Genomic DNA, 14,610 nt, shown 5'->3' on the forward strand with positions numbered 1-14,610 from the left:
CACATCAGAAAATCAGTAACCATTCAGGTGCTATCACTGTCTATCATTGGCGCATCAATTAAGGCAAATTCATTGAAGCTATCCATCAAAAAAAAAAAAAAAGCAGATGTAGTGTACACTGTAGAGAGACTCTTTTGACCCCAGGAGACCTAGGGGAATAACCTGAGGGATGCTCTCAGGGTTGTCATATCTTCTGGAGAAGCAGATTCAAGACATCTGTCACAGCTCCAAGCACAGGGTGTCCCAGCAGGTGTTGAGCACAGCGCTGAGCTCTGGACACTGTGGCCAGACGGTGCCTCCGGGTGCCCCTGGCACCACTCACCCACCACCCATTGCTGCCTTTGACTAGATGTGAGCTCACAACCTTTAACTCAAGGCACAGAGCCCTGGGCTTCCAGCCCCGGGACCAAATCCCTGGAGAGCACAGCACTCAGCAAGCCGGGGCTCAGGGTTGGTGGCACTATTGGGACGCACTGGTGGCAGGGAAAAGACTCAGGGGTGGGAGCTGTGGCCCAGCAGAGCCAAAGAGGGGCAGTGTGTGAAACCCCCGTGAACAGGACCAGCGTGGCCACTCTGCAGCACCCGCGCTCCGCACGCAGCACCGAGTCAGTGCCTGCTCCCCGAGCAACAGCAGCCAGCCCTGTAATTACTAGGCTGCTTAGGGGGGCACTTATTTATTGGCTCACCAATTACAGCCAAATCAGATGCTGACCCAGAAAGAAGAAATGAAGATTTTTTTTTTTCATGGCTTGCGTCACCCAGAGTGTCTCACTACAACGGTTATTTATGAAAAACAGAGCCCAAGCAGGGAGCTGAAGAAAAAGGATGGGCAAGCAGGGCACAGCCTCGTAGGACAGCTTTGCCCAGGCTGGCAAGCAGAGTCAGAACATGAGCAACCTTCGCTGGCCGAGAAGCAGCTTTGTAGCTGTGCAGGACTGACCCCACGGCCTCCAGCCAGGCAGCTCAGCCAAGAGCAGCTGCTGCTGCCTGCAACACCTACCCTAGCTCTTCCAGCAGAGCTGCAGGGAGGAGGCCCTCCACATCCAGTTACCCCCACCAGCAGGTCCCAGGCTTCACTGGATCTCTGCTCTTGGGGCTGAGCATCCTGCTGTGACCATGCTGGTGCAGCCAGGAGGGAGATGACTGCCATTCAGCAGGCTTTGGGCCATGCCTTATCCTTTTGGTTGTCTTGCATCATTCCTACATTAGCAGAGGGCAAGCTATATTTCTGGCATACAAGAGTCTAAGCAAGGATTCCCCTCCCAAAGAAGTGTACTACTTCCATTTGTCCAGAATCCCCAAAGAAAAGGCCACAGGGATAGGTGACCTTTGCAGGAGCTACAAAGAAATCAGAGGTGGATGCTAGTGACTTCCTACTACTGGTCGTGCAGCAATAACTCAATGCACACTCATTCTTGAACTACAGTAACATGATCAGCAGCACCTCCAGATGGGGAAATGAAAGAACATGCTAATAGCCACTAGAGACAAAAAGGGAGAGAAATGGGCTGAAAAGGAGATTAAATCAGGAGAACACCATCTTTTCAGGATCTGAAAAGGATATTCCTAGTGGTGAACACCTCGTACAGTCAATGAGTCTTTTCACACTTGACTCTTTGCTATGACTGCTTTTCATTTATTTTTATTTTTATGTCCAAGGACAATGGAGAGCAAGGTGAGGCACAACAGTGAACAGAACTTTAAGTACCACCTCTAATTTTGGAATCCTGATATAGTTCAAACCAGACACCCTCTCAAAGCCGTGGAGAAGCATTAGCAAAGGCCTGCAATGCAGGGGAGCCCTGGAGCAAAACACGGGAGAACACAGGGAGCCCAGCACCCATGTAAGGACATTGTATGCCCAGATAGTCAAATGTCAATAGTAATACAATCAAAACCTGTTAAGTAGCAAACAAATTAACTCCAGCCGAGCTTCACTGGCTTCCTCACTAACTAGTGCAGCGCAGAGCTGATGGTAGAACCACAAAAAAAGGCTGCCGAGAGGCCCCAGGTACCCAGGCCACAGTTGGCAGATTTTAAAACCTTCCCACACGGGGCTCCTCCATCTTTTCCATCAACTCTTTTTTTTAGTGTCTAATCTGTCCCCCCAAAAAAATGAAACTATGGACTGTCTGTCACAGACTGAAGATAGAGAAAAGGTGTTGCACTGGCTTTGCAGCAGTGATTGTCCTATATGAAGACCTTGGCCTTGAGAGATGGAGAGAAGCAGAACAAGCCTGGTTCAATCTTCCCTCATAAATCAATTTTTCTAGGCCTCTGCTTGTTCTATCTGTCCCTGCCTTGACATGAGGGTTTACTGATACCCAAACAGGTATCTCACATACTTTGCCTTTAATTCCCTTCTTTCTATGTCTCAGGGAAGCATCTGCCTTTTCACATATGGATTACTTCCTTTGGCTCATATGTCCAGGAAAAACTTTCCAAAAAAAAATCCTCATCTGATCCAAATGTCACCATACGAGGTCATCCGATTCATGCCCTCTTGTACATGGAGATCTTGAATCTACACATGTGAATATGGCACCCACTTCCAAACATATACAATAAACTGTGCACAAAACGACTTCCACCACCAGCATTTCAGATCTCTCCTGCTCTGTGCCAGGGTGAACATGTCAGCAGTCTGGTGACAAGGGACCCAGCTTGGATCAAGTCAATCTCCAGCTCAGCAGGTGTCGTGACCATGTCTGTGAAGAGCATGCTGCTCGCTTTGAAAGGTGGCACCTCTTGGTGACCTTCCTTCTTGTAACACTACTTCAGACTTGTCATTCTTGCAGGGCACAGCTGCTCCAGATGACAGGTAAAAACACCAAAAAAGGGGAAGTGGCAGGATTCACCTGAGACCCATCAAGAACCAAGGCTACGTCTCAGTCTGTTGGGCAGCCTGGCTGAGTCTCCCATTCTGTGGCGGACACCTAGAGCAAATCAGGAATTAAGAGTCTGGCAAGATCTTTTAAGGTCAAAGAAAACTGAAAAAATAAAAAATGAAAGATTGAAATAAAATAAATGCAACCATGGGAAGAAGCAACTGCATTTTATATAGACATGTTCAATTAAAAGTAAAAAAGAAAAACCAGCGCCATGAACAACACAATATCCCCAACAGAAACCTCCAGGTAACAGAGAGTTCAGCACACAAATCCAGGCCACAAACACTGCATGTGGCGGCAGCAGGCAGCCGAGCCACGTCCCTCTGCACTGCAGGGTGTTCCAGCAAGGCTGTGGCGCAGACGGCCCACACACCCCCTGCCAGTTGGGGTGACAAGGACACGCAGACAGCTGTGCACAGCTCGGTGCCAAGGCCGGCCACAGCTGGCGGCGGGACTTCCCGCACAGCGCGACTCGGCTCCTCGTGTGTCAGATACACCTGCACCCAGCACGAGTCACACCAACAGAGAACCCCCTGCAGTAGATGCAGTAGTAAGAGCAGCGAAGTTTGACCCCCTTTCTGTCCAAGGGTTTGTTCGATGCAAAGGTTATAATATGATTTAAGAAGCAGACTGTGCTTCTTCCCTCCCAACCCAGGGGGAAGACCACAGCAGCATGCAGTGGGCCCAGGAAGGCTGTGTCACCAGCATGAGCAAGCAGGGAGCTCCTGAAGAAGAAAACTGGCACTATTCCATATTTCAGTGATTTCTGGGAGGCACCTGTCCCCTGCAGGGGCTTTACAGCTTTCCAAGGGAACTGAGGCTTGTTCTAAGGCCAAGGAGGGACCCCAGTGGGAGCAGAAAGGAGCACGTACATCACTTGGAAATCATCTCTCTCAGAGGACCAAATAAAGCAGATGAGTCCCCCAACACTGCCTCAGTTTAGTGCTAACCTTTGGGTAGGTGTCCTCCCCACTGGCAGAAGGTGTCCCTGGCCATGCTGGGCACAGCTGTTCCCTAGAGCAGGGCATCCCTTGGGCTCCTGGCAGGCTCCAAGGCACGCAGCTTTCTGGAAGGCAGCAGTAGCAGCTAGGAGAACAAGATATTGCATTTGCTGAGTTATTTATGGATGTCTTCAACTATAAGTAACTTGACAAATCTTATTTCTGCCTGACCTGCAGAGTGTGAACAATTTTCTTGGGTTTCTTTGTCACCTGTATCTATTCCACTGGACAGAAGAAATCCATCTCCATCCAATAGCACGTACAGCAGTAATGTCTGGACATGTGGTGAGTCGGATGAACACACACAGATGAGCACGGCACCTATTTCATGCCCAGCTTTAGCAACGTGCCACAAGTTGTCGTGCTCTGCGAGGGCAGTGGAAGGAGCTCGCTCACGCTTGCCCAGGCCATGCAGGACCGTGCAGGAGTAAACAGGCACCGGCTTCACACCAGTGGCCTCCTTCAAGCTGTAGCAGAGCAGCGTACGGTGCACTGGGGGTTTGGAGGAGGACCTGGAATGCGGGCCCAGCGCACGAGGGAGGGCACAGCAGTGGGCACAGACACGCAGCTGAGCAGGGTTTGGCGAAGGCAGGCAGGGTGGGAGAGCAGGGACACGTAGCCAAAGCCTCAGCAGGCAGGTAGAGAGCTGGGGGCAGGCAGCAAGCAGAGGCAGAGCAAGCAGAGCTCCTGCCAAGGCGGCCTCTTCCACCTGCAAGGGGTGAGATCCAGAGCCCTGGCCCTGCGCTTGGCCATGGCTGGACGTGCTCAGAAAAGCCCCCACGCCAAAGGCAGGGAACGTGTTTTAGTTGTCCTGGGTGCATAGTCGGCTCAGCAGGGTCTCCTGGGGTTTCTTTGTGGGACATGGTTGCCCTCTAGTATCACAGGTACCTGTGGGCTGTCTGGAAATCTCCACTTCTGCTCTGCACTGGGATGATTTGAGCAGACTAACACATTGAGGTTTTCTTCCTCATACGAAAGACCATTGCTCTCCATGCCTGGTACTGAATTGCTTGTAATAACCCTAATTATACACCTCTCTCCTAACAGCAGACTAAGACCAACACTAATTCAAACATATTGGCATGGATATGAGCCATTATTTAGCTGGGTGGCAAGTCCTCGTGCAGGGACCCCTGTTAAATGCAACAATGTCAGAGTAAAGGAAGAGATGCAAAATGAGCAAATTTATCTGGACCCAGAGACACACAAGCAGGGACACATCTCCACAGAGCATGGGGAATGTCTTCTGCGGGGCTGGGATGCATTCATGGGAGCTCCCTCTCCCATGCCTGCTTCTCCATCCTCCCAGCATAACAGCTGCACAAATGTCACCATCAGGGAGCCTGCAGCACAAACTGGCATTAATATAACCCAGGCTATGCCTTTGAACAAGAGTCACTGCACTTCCAGATGCCTTCAGAGTACTAATCCAGGCAGAAATAAATGTCTCCATCTGCTCTTACACCAAGTCCATCACTCCCTGCTGACCAAGACCATTCAGCTTTCAGAGGGCAATAATTGCAGTTGGATGAATAAGGCACCAGTCAATGGGAAAAGGAGCAGGGCTGGTGGGATACCAGGTTGTTATTCTGTTTGACATCTCTGGGTAGACATGCAATTTATTTATAAAAGTATGTTCAGTGGATATATTGGATTTAGCTTCAGGGTTCACACGACTGCCATACAGTCTTGTGCTCAAGTCATATTTTTTCCTCCTACATAGCTAGAGAAAGTCAGTGAAAATAATCCAATTGTTCCCACATCAAGTCATGAACCAAGAAACATAACATCAGACCAGACACAAAATCCATTCAAGAGAGAGTAGATTCCCTCTTGGATGGATGGATGGATGCAGGAATTACAAGAATTACTGTCCCACGGTGACAGTTAAGATAGCAGCTGTCTTCAAAAGTGGAATTCTCCTCAGCAGAGGAAAGTAGAGAAGTAAAATGCTCTGGTAGAACTGCAGACTCCTACCAGAGCAGGAGTCTCAGCCCTTGCCCCTAGTGCCCCTTGCTTGGCAGAGCCCCTCGGTCGCAGTCACCTTCCCTGCAGGCAGTGCCCGTTCCAGCCCCTGCACTGCGGTGGGCTGTGGCACCTGCTTGCCTGCAGCGTGGTCTGCGTGGTGGCTTGCTCCATAGCTTGCCAAAATCTTGTCACTGCTTTTAACTTGGTCTCCAGTAACCTTGAGACAAGCTTGCGAGGGCTATGTCTCATCCTTTCCATTTCTTCTGCCACTTCCTGGGATTCTGCACAAAAGGAGCTGATATCTGCAAAGGATGAAGGCCATCAACTCCCCCATACTCATCCTCATCACAGTAGGTACACACTAATGTGGGAGATGCCACCTCTTGGAAAGTAGCAGTGGTTTAACTCATTGCTCATCCTGGGACCTGCAGACACAGTTATCCCTGCAAGACCAAGCCTGAACAGCCCCCGCAGCCTTCTCAGCCTTGCAACCATTTTTCCTGGACTGTGGCTGCCTGAAATTTCAGATCAGCTACTACTATCAGCTACTGCATCGACAAAAGGATCTGGGTGAAGTCCATGACATAGTTTCCATTTTTCTGTCCAGAGGAAGACACATTTAAATGCAAATTGTTTAGTGCCTTCTCACATTACATACATTGATGCATTACAATCAATTTATGCCAAGAGCTTTGACACATGAGAAATACCTTCCATTAGGGAGTATTCTGCTTTAATAAAATTACTTCATCCTGTACTCAAGCCACATTTTCTCATCGATTTGTCTTGTCAAAAAAAACAGAAATGGAAGACACTTGAAAACAACAGAGAGACCTCACTGATGAGAATGGCAGAACCTGGGAAGAATATGTGGCACAGGAATGCAAACACACAGATCCCAGAGCAGAGCAGGCTAATGACTTTCCTGGAGCATCTCAGCACTTTTTTGCAGCACAAACTGCAAAATTTTAGAATTGCAAAATATGCAGCTTTTGCTGCAAAATATAAGACCATTAGCACTGTCTGCCTCCAACAAACTGCTTCCTCTTGACTTTTGCTAGACAGAGAAGTCCTAGTCCTGTGCCCTGCACGGCTTCCTGTCTACAACAGCCACCTGTGGTGTTCCTGCCCAAATGAACCTAAAACTTTGCAGCCATAGCTGAAATAATAGTCACAAGCTGAGTCCTCTTCCATGCCTCTACTGCAAGTGCTTGACCCTGTACTCTCACAGATGACCTTGTGAAAGCCTGTCAGGGCGGCCGTCTCCCAGGCCCCATCTGCTCGTCACTTCTCCCCCATCCCAGGAAGAGGCGCACAGATACCTCAGCACCTCCCCAGAGGTTTCCAGCTTACCTGGAGCAGCACAGAGCTCTTCGACCCCAGGCTGCTTCCCGGCCAGCAGACGGGCACACAATGGCTTCACCAGCCAAGGTTGTCTCCCCGTCGTGGGCCACACACTCAGGTCACGCAGGAGGTTCCTCACAGCCTGCCCTTTGGCAGGACGCTGAGGATGAACGTCACAAGGAAGGAACGAAACCGAGACCAGGGCCTGAGTTCAGGACTTGGGCTTTGCTTGAATTTGACTGAGCCACAGTGCAGAGCGGGTACAATGCTCTCCCGAACACCCTCTTCTGAACATCTGAACACCCGAAGCAGGACAGGCATGTCCTTTGCGACACCACACAGCACATGTCCAAGTCCTTCCAGTGCGGCCCATGCAGCATTACCTCAGCTCCTCCACATCATTACAGAGTTTGCAGCACTTTTTTCTTGTTTCTCCAGCATGAGACTTTCCCTTATATATTCATATACACACATTGGGCTAGAGACTAACTACCTACAACACAGGCCAGAGCCCACCTGGAAAACCAGTCTGTCAGCATGGGCTGGGCACCAGCATGCCCACAACACACCTTCGACCAGATTTGGGTGCCCAGGCTGGGGTTAAATGGGCACCCTGGATGCTGGGCCTGTGGGGAGGCCCAGGTAAGGTTGGCCCATCACCGCACTCAGGGCTGGTGCCTGTGAGAGCCCCACGGGAATCTAGGATGAGGACACAGGTGGACACCAGCGCTGGTGTGTCACACTCCTTTGGGAAAAGCAAGTCATCAGGTAGGACTTCTGCAAGCAAGGACTGAAATGAGACTGCTCAGCATCTGGTCATCACCCAGTCCCCATCACTGAATGCTGAAAACACAAGAGGAGCAGCTCTTGGTGCAACCACTTATCCTAGGAGAGGACAGGAGTGGTGCTGCAGCTCTCCAAAATCTCGTCTCTGCTGGCTTGGGAAGGTTTTTTCTGGGAGAACCGTGTCTTTCAAGAGGTCTTTTCCTCAGATTAATTGAAAGCAGAGTGAACAGAACAGCCTTGAGAAGTTTTTAATAAACGCAGCTAGGAATCTCCCCCATCTTGCCAACACACAGAACAGCTGCTGCATCACAGGAAATTTCCACCCTGAGAGGTAACACTAGCAAGTGCTTCCTGACAGAAGCCAAAGGTCCCTGGACCTTCTAAGAGCCAGCAAAGAGAGCTTCCTAACTTGAAGCACTGCAGCATGAATTAATTATATTTCACACTTCAGCTTGACTGATTAACATTCCTCTCTGGTTGATGGACCTGCGAGCTGAGAACGTTTTTTACAATGCAGCAGGAAGAAAAATGTTAAATGTAGTTAGATATATAAAAACAAGTCAAGCATAGAAGAGAAAATGAAAGCAGTTAGGAAAGAGCCTCTCCCCAGCCAATACATAATAAATAACAAAAGGAAAAAGTAAAGGCAATGAACATAATTTACAAGCTTGAAGCTAAAAAGTGTAGGAAACTACCAGTAAGGGAAGAAAGAATATTTTTACAACCAACAGAAGGAGTTCAGGGAGCTGCAATAAAAGTGCAGACAGGACAGAAGAGTTAATGAACACTTTTGTTACCCCTTGACGAGCACAAGTAATGTGTTCATATCACAGAGTACTGAAATGCTCCCCAGCAATAATGAACAATGACAATTCACAGAAACCCCAGAAACAGACAGTTATAAATCAGCAGATGCAGAAATCTTGCACTGAAGTTTTCAAGGCACTCTCAGGACAGCCAACAATGGCTTTCACTAAATCTCCAAGTTCTTGCGACACTCACAGGACTGGCATAGTGATTTGCAAAAGGAAACAGGATAACACAGGCCTGTCAGACTGATGCCAGCTCAGGAAAGTAATGGGAAAGCCGAAATAGGGTTCATTAATTAATATATCACATTATGGCAGGATAGAGCTTTTATGGATGTCTTTTTGCATCAAATACCCAGTTGCATTGAAAGCGATCAAGTGACTTTGATGGGAGCTATTTTCTGTAACATCACTTGATTGGAACTGTCTACCACACCAACCCTGAATGCATGATTAACGCACCAGAACAATACAAAATCAGAATAATACACACTAAGAGGTTAAAATTCTGTTAAAATGGCTGTGCTGCAAATAACTAGACATGGTCATTGCTGTGCGAGTACTGCTAGTGATGTGAGAGCCTTCATCAACCAGCTTGTTTACTAGGCTGAGAAAGGCACTTCAGTCTGGCTGAACATCACTGCTTTGTGCTGGGCTGAGAAGCCCCATTTCCAAGCCGGGATCTCAGACCCAGCTAGAAGTGGAGGTTGCACAGGCTCAGGCTGGAGCTGCACATGCATTTCCTTTGCCTAGGCAAGATCCCAGCCATAAGAATTGCTGACAGCAGATCTGCTCTGACAGAGGAAAACATCTGTGCCCAGGTTAAAAGCTTTCTAAGAGAAAAGCTCAAGGGCAGCTCCAGCAACGGGATCTGCAGGAGCAGGCGCAATGCAGCCTGCAGAAGAGCAGGACCCATTTCTGTGACCACACAGTGTGTCCAGAGCTCAGAGCTAGAAATCCCCTCACAGCCTGGCAGCCCTCCTGGGAGCAGCTTCCCCAGCCTCTCTCCTCTGCCATGCTAAGACCTGCCCCAGGCCTCCCCAAAGCCACCACGGTCCCTGCATTCCCTCCCGGTCCCCTTCACTCGTGGCCTGACCCGCCGTGTGGGATCAGAACCCCAAATCTCTGCATGCAGCATGGAGCTCATCACACTGATAAGCTGAGCTGCGTCGCCCACAGTATTATAAAGTGCACAGAGCCTGGGGAGCTAATTAAGGAATGGGAAATTGCTCTCTCTTGTCTTACATTTCATTACCCCTAACAATCAAAGCTGCTGAAAGCACAGCCCGCTCCCCTGGGGGTGCCCAGTGAGAGTCCCATTCCCAAGGTTTAATGGGGAAGAAGGACAACACAAGGGTGGACGGAGCAGCCTGGCTAGCTGGAAGGCAGCAAGGGGAGAGCAGAATGAGTGCTGTCCTCCCAGGGAGCTCTGGCTGTGACAGGAGCAGGGGGAACCGCGCAGGATGGCAGTGCCTCTGAAGCTGAGCCTGGGGGTTGCAGGATGTGCAGGATCCCGTTGTAGCTGGTCACATCACACCGGGCTGGCAGGGCTGCACGCGCAGCACGGCTCCCTGCCACTGCTCCCCTCACGCTGCAGAGGTGCACAGGGGGGTCATCAGCTTTCCTGCTCTCACCACAGCCTTGGTGAGATCCAACAGGGACATACAGCAAGATGCTGAGTGACCTGGGTGTCCAAAAGCCATGGAGCACCATGGTGCTGGTCCAGTGTTTTGCACTCACACTTCCTCTTGAACCACAAAACATTTCAGCACTAAGGTGAATGTGAGTCACCAGACTTTTCACTAGCTGCTTAACGTAGTTTGTGCTTATGTCCATTTACACCTATCTAGCCACTCAGCTAATAACTACATCACTTTGCCTCTCGCTCAATCAAGCTTTCAACCTCCCCATCTAACCACCATCTGCCTGTGAAGCCACTCAGCCCTCCAGCCAGCCAGCGGATTGATTTACCTAGCCAGCATCTCGCCTGCTGCTGCCCCTCATCCCATCTCTTACAAAGAGCAGCCCAACAAGAAGACATAAATGTGTTCCTGTCAGCAGGCAGTGAATCAGCACACAGGGATATCTTCCAGGGGAATTACAGACTCTCTTGATGAGAAACTGAAAGATAAAGCATTCACTTGTCTCAGCTGGCTGTAAAGACACTTTTCTTCTGACAGTTGTGGAATCTGGCCCTAATTACATCTAGGAGAGAGAAGCAGGGACACATTGTACATCCTGCGGTTCACAACAATCAGGACAAGCAATTCTCTCACCCCAGGCCATGGTTGAGGGGAAGGTGTATTTGTCCGTGGCTCCTTGGGTGCTGGTGCATCTCGTTCTTTTCCAGGCACCCCGTCAGGCACAGGAAGACTCCAGAAGAGCCACAAAGCCTGTTAGGACTCTGCACTGTAACTGCCCCCAGCCAAGTGCCAGTAGCTCCTTCCTGACTATGCCACAGGGTGAGGATGCAGCCCAGCACAGGGCTCAACACTATGCAGATTAAGCTCCTACCGATTTCTGTGCAGCGCCAGGATCACTCTTACAGAGCAGCAAAATCAATGTACACATCTCCTTCTTTCCCATTTCTACAGGGCACCTGGTGCATTGGACTGCTGCCAGCGCTCCCTGGAAGGACCATGTGCTGGCCCCTTCCCAGCTCTAGTTCCCACATCTTCATGCTCTAGGTGACCCTGCGTGTGCAGGGGGGTTGGACTAGATGATCTCTAAAGGTCTCTTCCAACTTTAATGATTCTACGATTCACTCACAGCCCTACCACGATGCTCCCATCTACTGACCACTCTACAAGGAGCCCTCAGGGATGATCCCCTGGAAATAAGCACTGCACCAAGGTTTACCTGTCCATCACTTCACCCCAGGAATGAGATCTGGGGCTCTGAAGACAGGGGATGCTAAAAGGAAGAGCTCTGCTACAGCAAATACCTTGAGACCCAAAATAGGAGCTGCCTAATCCCCTTCAGAAGCGGGAGGTTCTCTGTAGGGCAGCACGTCTGTGCCTAAACATCTGTGTCCTCTCCTCCCTCCCGCTCAGGGGGACAATGACAGCGGATAGGCATGACACACTGCTCAGCTGTGATCTCACAGAGCAGAAGCCATCTCAGAAACCATCTGTCACATGAGCTGTCACATCAGTTCATCTGTTGTCATATCAACGCAAGTTATCATGCCTGGGGTGTATGAGACCAACCCTGTCTCACCCACAAGAAGCAGGGCTGTCAGTGAGGATGGAGCAGACCCTGCCCGGGCAGCAGGACTGCCCATGCTCTGCTCTGTGCAGACAGGTAGACGCAGCGTGTCCCTTTTCTTCCAGACTGGCACATGTCACCTCCAGCCGGGGAAGCATCGTCCTGCTTGCACCTCCACGGGGCTGCTGCTAGGGCTGCTCTGAGCCAGACCCGGGCTCTGACCCCATGCTGCCTTCTTGGGAGAGCAGCACGTCCATCCACCTGAGCTGAAGGCCTCTTAGACTCCTTCAGGCCAAGTTATGCCAGGTGCCCCCAGCCCTTGTGAACCAGAGTCAAAACTTCAAGCCCTCGCAAGATGGCAGAACTGCTGAACCTGGACCTAAACCCACATCTTCGACTCATGACACTTGGTCAGCCCCATTCCTGCTCCAGCTGAAAAGCTTGTCCTGGCAAGTCATCTTTCCCTTCTTTTTTCTTTTTTTCTTTTGGATGCAAAAATGAAAAGCGCCTCTCAGTATTAGATTTTCCTGTCTGTAAGCAGCATTCCCTTGGGACTACTGTATTCGCCAGTAACTTGCACAAGATCTTTACCAGGAATGTATTTTTGTGGCCTCACAGAAGTCAAACTCTCTAGTCTGAATTTCCAACTCGGCTTTACAACTTTTAATGAGAGAAGGCATAGAGTAAAGGCAGTAAACATTGTCACGATTGGGGGGAAAAAACCTAACAGGTCCTGGGGGTGCTGCGCTCTTGCCCCACAGAGGGACCAGGAGGGCAAGGGGCTGTGCGGGCTGACCAGCTGGAACAGGGCCTCTAACGCGGACCCACCAAGCAAGGTTAGACTAGGCAGCCATTTTATGCCTCTCAATCAAAACACAAGCGAGACACAGCCCTCCCACGGGAGCTGCTTTGGGACTGTAGGAAAGCAGGGGGGCAGAGCGGCACCCGCACGCCTGGGGATGGCTGCGGGGGTCCTGCAGGAGGAGGCGCTGCCAGTCAAAACGGGACCTCCTGCAGCACCTGTGTCCCGCGGCCGCTCCCGCGGGCTCCCTGCCCGCCAGGCCCCGGTGCCCAGCACCAGCCCTGGCCTCGCAGCAGCACCAGCCAGCCCGGAGCTGCGGAGGGAGGCCCAGGCGCCAGCCCGTCCCCAGAGAGCAGGGGCTGCAGCCCCGTGCCAGCTCAGCAGGGCTGGCACGAGGAGGAGCTCCCAGCTGGGCCTGCTGGAGCCACAAGCGCTTTCACCCAAGGTGCGAGGGGACGACGCAGCCTCCGCAGCCCCGCTCAGAGCTCACCCCTGCTCACGTACCTGGCTGACGAACACTTCCTCCTCTGACGCTAATTGCAACCCATTCTCACACTGCCAGATATGTCACGCTGGTCCCTGCTGTGCCGGACTCGAGGTTACAGGCTAAGTGCGGCAGCAATCAGTCGCTCTGTGGCCGGCAGCGGAAGGAGCAAGTTCTGACCTGCCTTTCTTCGTCTGTCCTGCTTCCCTCTGCTCAGCCCTCCCAGGGCATCTCTTGGGCTCTAAGGAGGAATTTCTGAAGTGACAGCACACCGAGGCTTCGGGCAAAGCAGCTGTGAGCAGCTCCCACATAGGGCTGCAGCACTGCTAGTGCTGCTGATGACAGGAGCAGCGGCAACACGTGCAAGGGTGTCCAAGCCTCCACAATGGGGTCTTCCTTCTCAGTCTTCTTTCTGCTCCCCGCTCACCTCATCACTCTCTGGCCTGGGAGAGCGACAAGGGGTCTCCCACGCAGCAACCCTGGCTAAACCGCTTCCCAGGAACAAGCAGCTGCTCCTTTGGCTGCCCAAATCCTCCACCACTTCTCTGGAGTGCCCAATAAATCCTTGATAAAGGGCAAAGAGGCAGGTTTCCTGGCAGCCCGGCTGAGGTGGAGCTGACCCCACGGGTGCCAGGCCTGGGACACGAGCAGCACGGTGGCAGGTCTCCTTGCCTTAGCTGGCTCACAGGGACCCCTCAGTGGCCATGCACCCACTGGCCCAGGCAGGGGGGCTCTTACCAAGTAATTGTCCTCCAGAATGCCCTCGAAAGGCTGAATAAGAGGCCAGCCTGTATTTCTTTTCAGGGTCTTGTGCTCCATTCCTAGAACTTTTAGATCTTGTAAAGCCTTTTGGAGCAGCGAGCCAGTCTCCCTGATGCAGGTGCTGCATCACCTTTAGAAACTGTTTTTCCTCACCCTCCCCAGGGGACACACAAGCATGTGAAGCTGGAACTGCTCTGTGCAAGGCAGCAGTGACATGAGGCTTAGCATGGTCTTTGCGGAGGGTGCCTGGGCACAAAAGGGCAAGTTTGCTCTTCATCTCAAAGATCAGCTATGCCTCCCTCGTGAGAAGCATGGCCTCCTCACCCCGCCTCCCTGCAGCCCCTGGGGGAACCAGATGCAACCTGGTGCAGTTCCTGCTTTAGGGTGATATTCGGCATCTCCTTTGGGCTGGGGCACACACAGAGCAAGAAAGGCCAATTTCTGCCCCAAGATCCTTGGTTCCAGCACAAGGCACTCAGAAACACAGCCAGGGACTTGCTTGTGCATGGGAGCCTTGGTACATATCCTATCTTGTCAGCAGCCCCTGCCCCTGCAA

The sequence above is a fragment of the Tinamus guttatus genome, unplaced genomic scaffold (genome assembly GCF_059628265.1).
Source record: "Tinamus guttatus ecotype Peru unplaced genomic scaffold, ASM5962826v1 Tinamus_guttatus_pri_ptg000172l, whole genome shotgun sequence".
Lineage (NCBI taxonomy): Eukaryota > Metazoa > Chordata > Aves > Tinamiformes > Tinamidae > Tinamus > Tinamus guttatus.